The 13334-nt window shown below is 36.4% G+C and overlaps 1 protein-coding gene and 1 long non-coding RNA gene across 19 annotated transcripts in view; both read left to right on the top strand.

Moving 5' to 3' along the window:
• Positions 1–13334, top strand: part of LOC101503279 (uncharacterized) — a 118635-nt gene that overhangs the window by 10981 nt on the left and 94320 nt on the right. The window lies entirely within an intron of this gene.
• On the top strand, positions 7–982 carry LOC140920902 (uncharacterized). Its single transcript, XR_012163544.1, has 2 exons — positions 7–543; positions 643–982. It is a non-coding gene; the product is annotated as an uncharacterized lncRNA (long non-coding RNA).

Raw genomic sequence — 13334 nt, 5'->3', positions numbered from 1 at the left:
ATTTCATTAAACATCATTTAAAATTTTATTTCGATTTATATAATTATAGTCTTGATAATAATTTATTATATTGTTTGCAAATGCTCCCCTAATTGACATATAAAGTATGTCAAAATTTATATATAATGCTTTTGAAAAATATAGCAACTAATATATAAAAAATTGATATATATATATATATATATATACACACACACACACACATAATTTATATATTTATTTAATTTTTAGAATAAACATATATATATACACACATATATGGATATAGACCGTAGTTGGATGTACGATATGAATTTTCCTGGAAGGAAAGGTCTTAAACAACGTTTTGTTAACAAGGTTGAAGACTTTGTCAATTTTGCGAGAGTGCGAAAAATTGTCGAAGATGAAGGGAGATGAGATGTCCATGTTGTTTATGTCGATGTAGACGGTTTAAGAGTGAAGATGAAATAAGAGAGCATTTATATGTAGATGGATTTATGCCTAACTACTGGGTTTGGACTAATCATGGGGAAGAGTCTCTGATGGTGTCTACTACTAGTATAGGTGTGGAGAATAACATAGGTCTTTCAAGTAGTACTAACGTGTTAGGTGTAGATTATTATAACTATCAACACTTTGAGGTGATGAATGATATGATTTCAGATGCTGTTGGGGTTAATTTATCATTCAATGAAGATCAATTTGACGATACCGATGGACTTCCGAATGAAGAAGCTCAGAGATTTTATGGTCTTTTGAAAGAGACAAATAAACCGTTATTTTATGGTCTCAATTTCATGTTCCTGATTTAACTTTAGATTTGATGACTAAAATTATGCTAGACGTCACACCTGTTAGAGATGGTTTGCCGCAATGTTATTATGATGCTAAACAGTTAGTGTCAAAGTTAGAATTAGGTGTCAAGAGGATTGATTGTTGTGTTAAAGGTTGCATGTTGTATTATGACAATGAATTTGGTATAAATGATGCCAACTTAGTTGAATGTAAGTTTTATCATCAACCAAGATATCACCAAAGGAATAACTCAAGGGTAAGTAGGGGAAAATCAATTCCAAGGAAAGCAATGTTTTACCTACCTATTGTATCAAGATTGTAGAGAATGTTTGCATCAATGCAAACTGCAGGAAAGATGAAGTGGCATCATGAGAATTGTAACACCCCGTTTTTCATAAGCGAGGGTATATATATATATTTTTTTTTAAAAGTAATTAAAAACGAACAAAGATTTAAATCAGAAAATGCCTTTGGATAAATAATTGAGTCATTATAATTTACAAACAGCGGAAGAGTTTCTCCAATTATAAATCCAAAACATTTACACAACAACAAATGGTACATGGAACCCATTCAAGTAAAAAGTCAAACTGACAATATTAGTATAAGTACAGTTTTCCAAACTAAAAATACTCCAATCCAAAAAGAAGGACACCTAGTTCCTATACATCATCCTAATCTGATCATCCTACCAAAAAGCTATACACCCTGAGTATCTCCACGCGCCCCGTGAGATCCTCCTAATGTAACTGCAATCACGCGTTCCCATCTCCATTCCCGTCCGTAGGGTACGAACCGGTAGGACCGTCCTGACTCTCATCTGAGGGCAAAGCCCAGATTTCCACAATAATTGTAAAGGGTCACCAACCAGAAAATAACAGTTAACACATAGCAATTAAGTTTTTAAATGCTCAAAACAACTTTTCAACTAAGCATGCACCTTAAAAGGATTTTCCATATGCTAAAAGTTCATATAATGCTTGCCAATTAACAATGAACTCAAAATGAAGTTCTCAAACCATCAAGTAATACATAACTGACCAAAGCATTGATAAATCAATTGAGCAATCGATTATCTAACTCAAAATGAGGACTTTTGCTGAGCCAATCGATTGCCAAATCGATTTGGTCAGTTCTGCTGAGTTTTTGCATGACCAAATCGATTTCTAAGTCGATTTTGTCAGTTTTGATGAGTCCCTGTGTTGCCAAATCGATTTCCAAATCGATTTTGGCAGTTTTGCTGAGTTCCTGCCTCTCTGCCAATCGATTTCCAAATCGATTTCTTAAAAGATTTTGAAAGATATATTTATACAATCGATTGGCAAATCGATTAGGTTAAAATGGTGAACTTCCTGCAACTCATCCAATCGATTGGGAAATCGATTTCCCTGATCGTTTTTCCAAAAATTCATGCATTGGGAAATCGATTTCCCTCATCATTTTTCCAAAAATTCATGAATTAACTCAAGTCATTCCAACTCAAGTCCACAACTTAACACTTAGCAATTTCTACGCGATTACCACGGCAATTGGGATCTCGATAACCATCATACTTACACACAATAATCAACACATAACACTTAGCATTTTCAACGCAATTACCACGACAATTGGGATCTCGATAACCATCATACTTACACACAACAATCAACACATAACACTTAGCATTTTCAACGCAATTACCACAACGACTCAAATTCAAATCACTTAATCATAAAACTCAAATCAACCACGACTCGCGTGCCAAGCACCCTAATGCAATGCGTATATGCCAAAATGCATGGACTCGGAATTCCAAACCAAAACCCTCCTCGAAGGGCCGTAAATCATAATTGTACCGCCTATCGCAGGCCAAAGTACCAATTACCGAGGTGCCACCTATCACGGGTCAGCACGATTTACTAAAATGTGTAAATCATAAACGTACCACCTATCACGGGTCAGTACAGTTTACCGAGGTGTCACCTATCACGGGTCAACACGATTTACTAAACTAAAATGCGTAAATCATAAACGTACCACCTATCACGGGTCAGTACAGTTTACCGAGGTGTCACCTATCACGGGTCAACACGATTTACTAAAAGAAAAAGCGGGAATCGTAAACGTACCGCCTATCACAGACCAGTACTGTTTACCTAGGTGCCACCTATGACAGGTCAACACAATTCACCAAAAACGTAAATCGTAAATGTACCACCTATCACGGGTCAGCATAGTTTACCAAGGTGTTACCTATCACAGGTCAACATGATTTACCAAAAAGTAAATCGTAAACGTACCACCTATCACGGGTCAGTACAGTTTACCAAGGTGTCACCTATCACGGGTCGACACAATTTACCAAATGAAATGCATGAGCATACACAGACCCCATTCACAACAATCGTTAAGCAAATGCAGATATTAAAAGATTCCCCATTTTTAATACCCATTTAACTTAAACGACTTTCAAACAACATTAATTAAATAAGTCATTAAGAGATTCCCCGTTCTTAATACCGATTTATCTTAATGATTTTCAAAACAAAACGTTAAGCAAACAGACATATTAAGAGATTCCTCATTCTTAATATACTTTTGACTTAAACGATTTTCTCACAAAACATTCAGTAAACGAGTCATTAAGAGATTCCCCATTCTTAATACTCATTTACCGAAACGATTTTCAAAAACGATAGTTAAGTAACCGAGACATTAAGAGATTCCCCATTCTCAACGCCCAGTTAACTTAAACATTTTCCTCAAATGCACATTAAGTAAACCGAGGTATTAAAAGATTCCCCATTTTTAATACTCGTTTACTCTAATGGTTTTTCAATTCCACGGAAACAAACTCAATCATACTCTCACATTCAAACCATAATTCACAACAACCACACCAATTAACAAACATCAAGTATGGACACGCCAAATACAACGAACACAAATCAAAGCAAACATAACACCCAGATACATCAAATTTCATTTACTCATAATCATACACAATGACATTCAAATTCATTTACCACGAAACATTCATCATTATAAACAAAACCTAACTCTAAGGTTTTACCCATAACGCACTAGTTTCGTTTTTCCCCAAATCGATACATTTAACCCTAACAAATTCCTTCCCACACAACCACAGATAAGTCCCTAATGCAAACTAGAAGTTTGGAAGGAGCCCTTACCTCAACGTTAGCTTTAACGTGCGTTTCCGGTACCGCGAGTAATTTCGGTAAAATCTCCGCTCGCAACTTCGCCTCCAAATAGGTCCCCTAGCACCGAGGCGTGGTAGTGAGCAACCTTCCCTTCTGACTCTTCGCGAAATGAAGCTTGGATCTTGAAGAAACGGAGGGGTTTGTGTTTGGATCTCAAAAACCGTTTTTCTTCGTTTTCGAATCAAAGAGGAAGAGTGAAGTTGCGAAAACCTTGATCTAACTCTCACCCAACCTTGGGTTACTAGTTTTGAAGAAAAGAAAGTGACGAAAATGAGAATGGGAGAAAGGAGGGAATTTGGTTCACGGGTAACAGAGAGGAAGAAGATGGAAAATTCCAATTTTCCTTCCTTTCTTTTTCTTTCCTTTGTTTTTCCTTTCTTCCCTTTTCCTTCTTTCCTTTATATACTCTTTTCTTTTCCTTTTCCTTCCTACTAGTTTTCCTTTCTTTTTCCCTCCAAACAAACATATATAAACCTAATAAATATAACTTAACAAATATCTCAAAATCTAGATATTTATTAAATTACCGTTTCACCCGAAACGCATTAAATTCTCCGTAAAGGATTCATCGCAGTTAAATTCAATTTATTTATCGACGAGAAATTCTAATTGGCATCAAAATATCTTTTTGATTATAAAACTCCAAAATATTATTAACTTTGGCTTAAAAGCCTCCGAGCCAAAATCCAAAATACACCAAAAATACATAAATGGTACTTTAAAATTATGGGTCTTACATTACTCCCCCCCTAAAATTAGTTTCGTCCTCGAAACTATGCATCGATAAATAACTCTGGGTGTTGTTCCCTCATCTTGCTCTCCAGTTCCCAAGTCGCATCTCCAGTAATTGGGTTCCAGATCACCTTGACCAACGAAACATCCTTGGTCCTCAACCGCTTAATCTTCCTGTCATCAATTCTCACGGGTGGTACTTCGAACGACAGGTTATCCTTTAGCTGGATTGTGTCTGGTTCGATCACGTGAGATGGATCTGCGAGATATTTCCTCAACTGCGACACATGAAACACGTCATGGATATTGGACAGTATCGGAGGTAATGCAATCCGATAAGCAACCGGCCCAATTCGTGCAGAAATCTGATATGGTCCAATGAATTTAGGAGTCAACTTCTTCGATTTCAAGGCTCTACCTACTCCAGTAGTAGGTGTGACTCTCAGAAATACATGGTCACCCTGTTCGAATTCCAAAAGTCTGCGACGCTTGTCCGCGTAACTCTTCTGGCGATCTTGTGAAGTCTTCATTTTCTCCTTGATCTTCCTTACTTTAGCTGTGGTCTGTTGCACCATCTCTGGTCCGACAATCATATTCTCACCGTCTTTATACCAACACAAGGGCGTTTGACAGTGCATCTTGCAAGTGAAGCTAGGCTTGGTGGACCAGTTCAGTATAGATGGATGTATCCATTTGAAAGGTGATATATATATACATATACATACACTTGATTTTCAATATAGTTGAGGGCTCAATTTTTTCAACTTACCTACATCGTGAAACAACACACTTTTGTTCTCATTATTTTAACAATGAAACGTTGTCACCAGTTAACGGAAGAAACAAAACTTATAGTGTTATATGTGACCCACATGCTTTATCAGTTTTTTGCTTGTCTGGTCATCATGCTTGTAAGGATTTTCTGATTTTCTAGCCAAGTGACAAAGTATTTAACAAACATTCATCCCTCCCATTCTCAGAAAACTCATGCAAAAAAAAACAAAATTGCAATAAAATGGCAAAAATGAGGAAAACAAATGAATTGATGACAGTGAAAAGAGAGAACTAACCTTGAAAGATGAGAAGGAGGATAACTTTGGAGAGGGGACTGTTGTGAAAAAACAAAGAGGATATTCTTTTATTTCTCTTGCGGTTTTAGAAATTGAGATGAAAGGAAACATTGTTTTTATATTTGTATTCGTTGTGGTGGAAGTTATTTTGGGGTTTAGCATTTTCCTTCCTTCTTTGTTAGAAAGCAAAAGAAAAAGGGCTTTGCAGACTTGTGTGGAATTGGATTTGAAAGCGCCAATTTCTCACCGCCCAATTCCAAGTGGTGTCGTTATGTATTGTCTTCCTCCTTCACACTCACTCTTCTTCACAATGAATAATCAGAGGTCCATGTCTCTCCTTTAGGTAGGTAATTCTTTTATAGTTATTATTGCTATTACTTTTTTCTTTCTTTCTTTTCTTTAGAAACCGTTGTGTGCAGTTTATAGGTGATGAAGGACTCGTTCCCTCTCCACAAGAGGAACAAAAAAGGGTTATTGACAATCTCAAACAGGTTTCGATTTGTATATTCCTCAATTGATACACATTGTTATTATTAATTTTTCCTTGATGCTGGTTATCCTAATCTTGCAATTTCAGATAGTCTCATCATGGATCAAAGAGGTTGCACGACGACATCGGTTGCCAAAACACCACATTGCTCTTACTTCTGCCACCATATTGACATATGGATCTTATGGCCTTCGAGTTCACACCTTAGTGTCTGACGTTGATGCTTTATGTGTTGCTCCTTTCTTTGCCTCCATTGCAGTAAGTCAGTACCTATCATTTTCTTTTAAGCCTCTCTATTACTACTACTACTATTAATTTTTCTTCCTTTTTATGGACCAGGAAGACGTTTTTGTTCTACTTCACCACATGCTCAAAACTAGACCCGAAGTATCACAGATTCACTGTGTCTAGACTGTTAAAGTCTCGTTTATGCGATTTAGAGTCCCTCATATGCCCTTTAATTTAAAGTGTATAAGAGGGACTTTAAAGCGCATAAGAGGGACTTTAGCAGTCTTGACACAGTGGATCTATGATACTTCATGTCTAGTTTTGAGCATGTGGTGAAGCACAACAAAAAAGTCTTCCCGATCCATAAAAAGGAAGAAAAATAAATAGTAGTAGTAGTAGTCGAGAGGCTTAAAAGAAAATGATAGGTATTGACTTACTGCAATGGAGGCAAAGAATGAAGCAACACACAAAGCATCAATGTCAGACACTAAGGTGTGAACTCGAAGGCCATAAGATCCATATGTCAATATGGTGGCAGAAGTAAGAGCAATGTGGTGTTTTGGCAACCGATGTCGTTGTGCAACCTCTTTGATCCATGATGAGACTATCTAAAATTGCCAGATTAGGAAAATCGTCATCAAGGGAAAATAAATAATAACAATGTATATCAATTGAAGAATATACAAAATGAAACCTGTTTGAGGTTGTCAATAACGTTTTACCTTTTCTGTTCCTCTTGTGCAGAGGGAACGAGTCCTTCATCGCCTATAAACTGCACACAACGGTAGCTAAAGAAAAGAAAGAAAGAAAAAAGTAATAGCAATAATAACTATAAAAGAGTTACCTACCTGAAGGAGAGACATAGGCCTCTGATTATCCATTGTGAAGAAGAGTGCGTGTGAAGGACGAAGACAATACATAAAGACGCCACTTGGGATTTGGCGATGAGAAATTGGCGCTTTCAAATCCAAATCCACACTAGTTTGCAAAGCCCTTTTTCTTTTTCTTTTTCTTTCCAACAAAGAAGGAAGGAAAATGCTAAACCCCAAAATAACTTCCACCACAACGAATACAAATATAAAAATAGTGTTTCGTTTCGTCTCAATTTCTAAAACCGCAAGAGAAATAAAAGAATATCCTCTCTGTTTTCTCACAACCTGTATTAACGTTTAAGAATATCCTCTTTGAAGTGACAACCAAATTAAGAACAATAGAGAATTTGAAACACTCCCTCAGACGTGAATCCTTAGTTTATGTGCCTCTCTTCGATCTTATATGTAGTCACCATTAGGGGTGGAAAATGGGTCGTGTTGGGTGGATTCAGGTCCAAAATCACCAACCGGCCCAATCCGCAGGTGCCATTTAAACACCCACTTCCGCCCATGTCAAAGTTCGGTTTAGTCAGTTCTCAGGTACTCGGTTTAAGCAGGTTACCGGTTCGGTTTAAGTAAGCGATGGTGGTTCGAAAGAGTACACAGTCCATAATGAATGGGTTTAATAACACAACAACCTGGGTTGCCAGACCAGACCTGGGTCTGATTAATTTAAATTTTAGGTTTTTATCGAACTAGAATGACAACAATTGAACATTCACCCTTTTGGTTCTCTCTCTTGTCTTTCTTTAAAATACCACAAGTAATTGCATCGCCTTTCAGTTGTCTCATTGTTGTGGTGAGAGAACATTTTTAGTCAAAATAGGAATAATCATAGTAGTCGTCAAAATGTTGTGTTTTTTAATTTATTTTGTGAAGCCTAAGATTTGAGAGCAATAAGAAAGAATGAAGCCTAAGGTTCGAGAGGAAGAAGAAAGGTTGCAGACGATGGTTTCACAGAGAAGGTGAGATGGTAACTGGATTCAGCGGCTAGAGTTTGTTAGGGTTGATTGTATCAATGTTATTTATAGTGAAAACAATCACTACAAGAAATCCTCCCATTTGTGGCCAACCTTACAAATATTTTGTGACCGAAAAAGACCCTCACAAATTAGTGATCGAAAAAGCCATCACAAATACAAAAATTCAAATTGGTCTTTATTTGTGGCTGAAAAAGTCCTCACAAAAAATTAAAATTTTAGCTGGATTTTGTGGTTGTCTTATCCCTCAAAAAATCACAACGTTGTCATTTTGTGAGGGCTTCGGCCGCCACAAAATTCTGCTGAAATTGGAGCGTTTTGTGAGGGCTTTTGCAGCCACAAAATCAACCTTTTGTGAGGTTAAAGGCCGCCACAAAGGCAAGCCAATTATGGGCGCCCGGTCCGCCACCAAAGAATAGATCCGTTGCACTTTGTGGCGGCAAAGGCCGCCACAAATTCCCATAGTTTCGTTTTACTACTTTTTGATTTTTATAAACTGTAAATGATAAAATTCAAGAGTAGATCTGTGAGTCGGCGACGCATATGTGGCGCGAACCGTCGACGGTAATAATAAGAGAATTTAAGATCTAACGAACAAGAAATAAAACACAATAAAGATGAGAGATCACAAATTTGATAAAGAAATAATCGATTATACAACAATCAAATTGATTTTTATTAGTTGATTCCAAAACCTGATCCTTAAACCAAAAACAATTATTGTTTATATCATACATACATAGAATAGTAAAAAAAAAAAAAAACTCTATAACATTAATAATGTAAAAAAAAAAATAGACAAGAAGAAAAAATAAAATTAAATGTTTACCGCACTGGAAAGGTTCATTACTAGCTCGTTCCAATCTTTCTTCTCTATTTTCTCTCTATTATTCTCTCTTCTCTTTTATATTTTTGTGCTCACAATTGTGCTTCCAATTTCTCTCAATTGTGCTCCAAATTTTTTCCTGTCCCCGGTTGTCCTATTGTGGTAGACTATTTATAGATTTTTTGGGTATAGATTACAAAAGACAAGAGAATAATTGCCAATAAATTTTAGGGTTTGGGGTTTAGGGTTTAGGGTTTGAGAAAGTTAATAGAGGCCTTGAGACTCACTTCTGACGCCCATCGTCTGTCCGAACTTCGGTCATGCAAGGTAACATTATCATTAGTGAAAGTAATAATATAATCATGGGATCGAGTCAATCAACTAACTAAAAGTAAATATAAAGGGCATCCAGGTACATAGAGAACAAATGCAACCTAGATGGAAGGGAGAATTTGGGCAGTGCCAACTCTTTGAGACTGGGTTTGAGTGTCATTATTACTAGTGACATGATCAGACGCACAAGAATCTAGAGAGAGGTAAACAAACGAGTTACCAGTGTGTGCAACCGAAGTAAAAGAACTAGAATTCAGATGAACAGTGTGTCCAAGCCAAATGCTTACCATGCAACTTCCAACAGCTATCAATAGTGTTTCCAAGCCGACTACAATGCTCACATTTGGGACGAGGCTTAGGGCTGGATAATCCTCCACGAGAGCGACTTTTATTATGTCCTAGAGATGCAAGGGGAACAGTGTCACCCGGAGCTGAAGTAATAGAGTGCTCAACTAGATGTTTTGCTGGTACTTGAAGGAGGATTACTAAGGTAGTCGACATATCTGAAACAGTAAAAAACCCCAAAATTTGATCACGAGTTGCAGAGTACTCCTTGGGTATGTTATAGAGTGCATGGAGCATGAAAAATGAGTTGCATTGATCAAGCTCCTTCTTTTGTTAAATTGGATTACTGGCAGCAGGAGGGAGAAACTTATTAAAATCATGAAGTGCACTATGAATGGTGCCAACATATGAAGAAATAGAGCCATCTTTCATCTTCAAAGTAATGATATTCAACAAGCGGTGACAAACTCCATAGAGACATTGAGTGTCGTTAGTATAGAGTGCCTTTGCCTGACTCCAAACCGATTCACACTTGAAATGCGGACGAAAAATCGGTTTAACATCTGGATGAAATGTAGACTTAATGACACTACACAACTAAGCATCTATCTATTTCCATTTTGATATTTCAGTACCAACCATCTTTTCAGGATTTTGAGTGAGATGATCCTTGTAACCTTTTCAAGATATGAAGAAATAGAGCCATTTATCGTCTTCAGAGTAAAGATATTCAGCAAGCGGTGACAAATTCCATAGAGACGTTGAGTGACGTTAGTATAGAGTCCCTTTGCCTGACTCCAAACCGATTCACACGTGAGATGCAGACATAAAATCAGTTTAACATCTGGATGAAGTGTAGACTTAATGACATTACACAACTGAGCATCTAATTGTTTACATTTTGATATTTCAGTCACAACCACCTTTTCCGGATTTTGAGTGAGATGGTTCAGATTGAGACGTTGTGGTTGGTAAAAAGTGTTAGAAAACACATCTAAACTGGGAAAACAGGGGTTGTTTAAACTAAAACAAGTATGTATGTGACTTGAAACTAAAAACTAAGGGCAAATATAGAATTAGAAGGCTAAGGCAAGTGCCACTAAAGAAGCGATGTTGCGATTGGCTGTCGAACGTACCATTATGTGCGATGGTAAGCGGCGCTTGTGGACGCCTTGCCGATGACGCACGTGGAGGGTTGGGCTGATCTGAGGTGTACGACGCTGCTGGAGTGGTTGTTCGTCGAAAAATATCGTCAGAGACAGCGACGATAGTGATGGGCAAAAAATTAAGGAATCGGCGTAACAAAGGCAGGGAGGGGGAAACCAGAGTTGAGAACACAATTTGCTAGAAGAAAAGAAATTTCACCAGAGACAATGGCCCACCGGGTAGTAGACGATTAGGGTTGTCTCTCAACGGGCTCTGGATACCATGTTTAATACGAAGAAAAATATTGAGAGACATGTTGAATAATCTGTGTGTTTCAACTACACAACGAAAGTTCTATAGTGGATCATGAACACACTAATGAGAATTTAGTAGACCCTTTTATGAAAGGGTTAGCTAGAGAGGAAGTCCTAAATACATCCAAAAGGAGAGGACTAATGCCTATAGAGTCACTCATGATGGTAAACCGACCTAAAAAACGGTAGATCCTAAGAATTAGGTTCAATGAATAATAACAAGCCGTGAAGTGATATGAGATGAACATGTTATTATAAATTAGAGAAGCATGACTCTTGGAGTGATGATAGGATGAGGTAATAGAAACACTTAATGAGATCAATACTCTTTGTGGAGTGGAGTACCAAGCTACATAAGTACTCTTGATAGACTCACCTATATCAATGTGGAAGTGGGGTTGTTTCCTATGGAATTTTGAGGCAGAATTCTTAGGACATTCACTATACTGGGATAGACGTACAAGGCCATTGATGGATGAGCTTTTAAGAAAACACCCTACGAAAAAATTGTGTGTGGGTTTGATGTCAGAGATAGAGTTCAAGACTACGAGTCACTCTTGTTTAATATGGATCTTACTTATTATGCAAAGGTTAAAGTCATGAGACACCTCTATTTATGCACGATCTTATAGAAGCGTTTGATGCTATTTCAGAAATATTTTTTTTTTTTTAAATTCAAGTGGGGGATTGTTGGAACATAGAGTATGTTAGTGTGTAAATTTAAAAATTGTTGAAGTCCCACATTGGACAAATCATACATATATATATATATATATAGGGAAACATCATGCCATTGGAGAAACAAAAATTAGGATTGCCGTTTGGCACCGTTGATCGATAACTATTCCAGAAAATTTTCTCCATTTTTATCTGTATTTTAGTATGTTGCTTCATTCATTTAGCTAGTCAATTAAACATTTTTTTTTCTTCAGATTTTTAACCATCCCAATTCATCTCTAAAATACTCGACGTCTCTGTTTATGAAATTCGTTATTTTGAACCGTTCTTCTTCACCGTAAGTCCGATTTGAGTGAAACCAACGTCAAAATGACCGTGTGAATGATGGCTATATTATACCATTATTGTTTTCCAATTTAGGTAAGTTAACTTGATTCTATTTCGAAAATTGACCTTTTTAGAGTGTATTTTTATAATTTATTTCTGACGTTTAAACATAAACTGTCAAGTTAGATCAATTGAAGGACAAGGAGTTAAAGAACATATGTTTTTTTCTTGCGGAGTTGTATCCGTGTGCGAAAGCGTTGGAAAAGGTAAGGGGTGAGAGAGCGTTTGAATTCATGGGTATAATATATTGTGAGATGAACGGGAAAACCGTATTTCCCAACGATTCATCCGGGGGTCGCTACGCACAGTGGTAGTCCTATTTAGTAATAATTGAATTAATATGACTAATTATGGTTTGTATAATTGAAATATGGATTAGTAACTTTTATTAGATTGTTGTCTGATTTAGATTCTACAATTGTGTGGTATATGTGAAGAAAATTTAAGTTTTTATTTTTAATGTATTGAAAGTCTTATTTATGATATATGTGATAAAATTTAAATTTATGTGTGGCATATATGAAGGTTTTAATTTCTTTAGGTATGTAATGAAAGTTTAAATTTTTATGATATAACAAATTAAAGTTTTGATTTTTATGATACTTTTATAAATAAATGATTTACTGATATGTGTAGTGGAAGCTTGGATCTTTGTGATAGTTGTTTATGAATATATGATCTTCGTGATATATGTGGTGGAAGCTTTGATTTTTATAATGGTTGTGTAAGAATATTTGATTTTCTTGATAAGAACTTGTGATGTATGATTTAGTGATATTTAAATAAGGTGGTGATTTCATATAAGTTATTTTTGGATCATTTGAATTAATCTTAATGGGCTATGTGAGAATGTTTGATTTTGATGATACATCATCATGTCATGTCATATGCATCTTAGTGGACTGTGTGAGAATATTTTATTTTGATAATGCACCATCATGTCATGGCATATGCATCTTTGTGGAAGTTGCTTTTGTGGCAGGTTTTCCCCTATTGGTATGGGTGATTTTCTGTGT

Source organism: Cicer arietinum, chromosome 6, assembly GCF_000331145.2.
Source record: "Cicer arietinum cultivar CDC Frontier isolate Library 1 chromosome 6, Cicar.CDCFrontier_v2.0, whole genome shotgun sequence".
NCBI lineage: Eukaryota > Viridiplantae > Streptophyta > Magnoliopsida > Fabales > Fabaceae > Cicer > Cicer arietinum.
The sequence above is the reverse complement of the archived record's forward strand: the minus strand, read 5'-3'. Positions and strand labels throughout refer to the sequence as shown.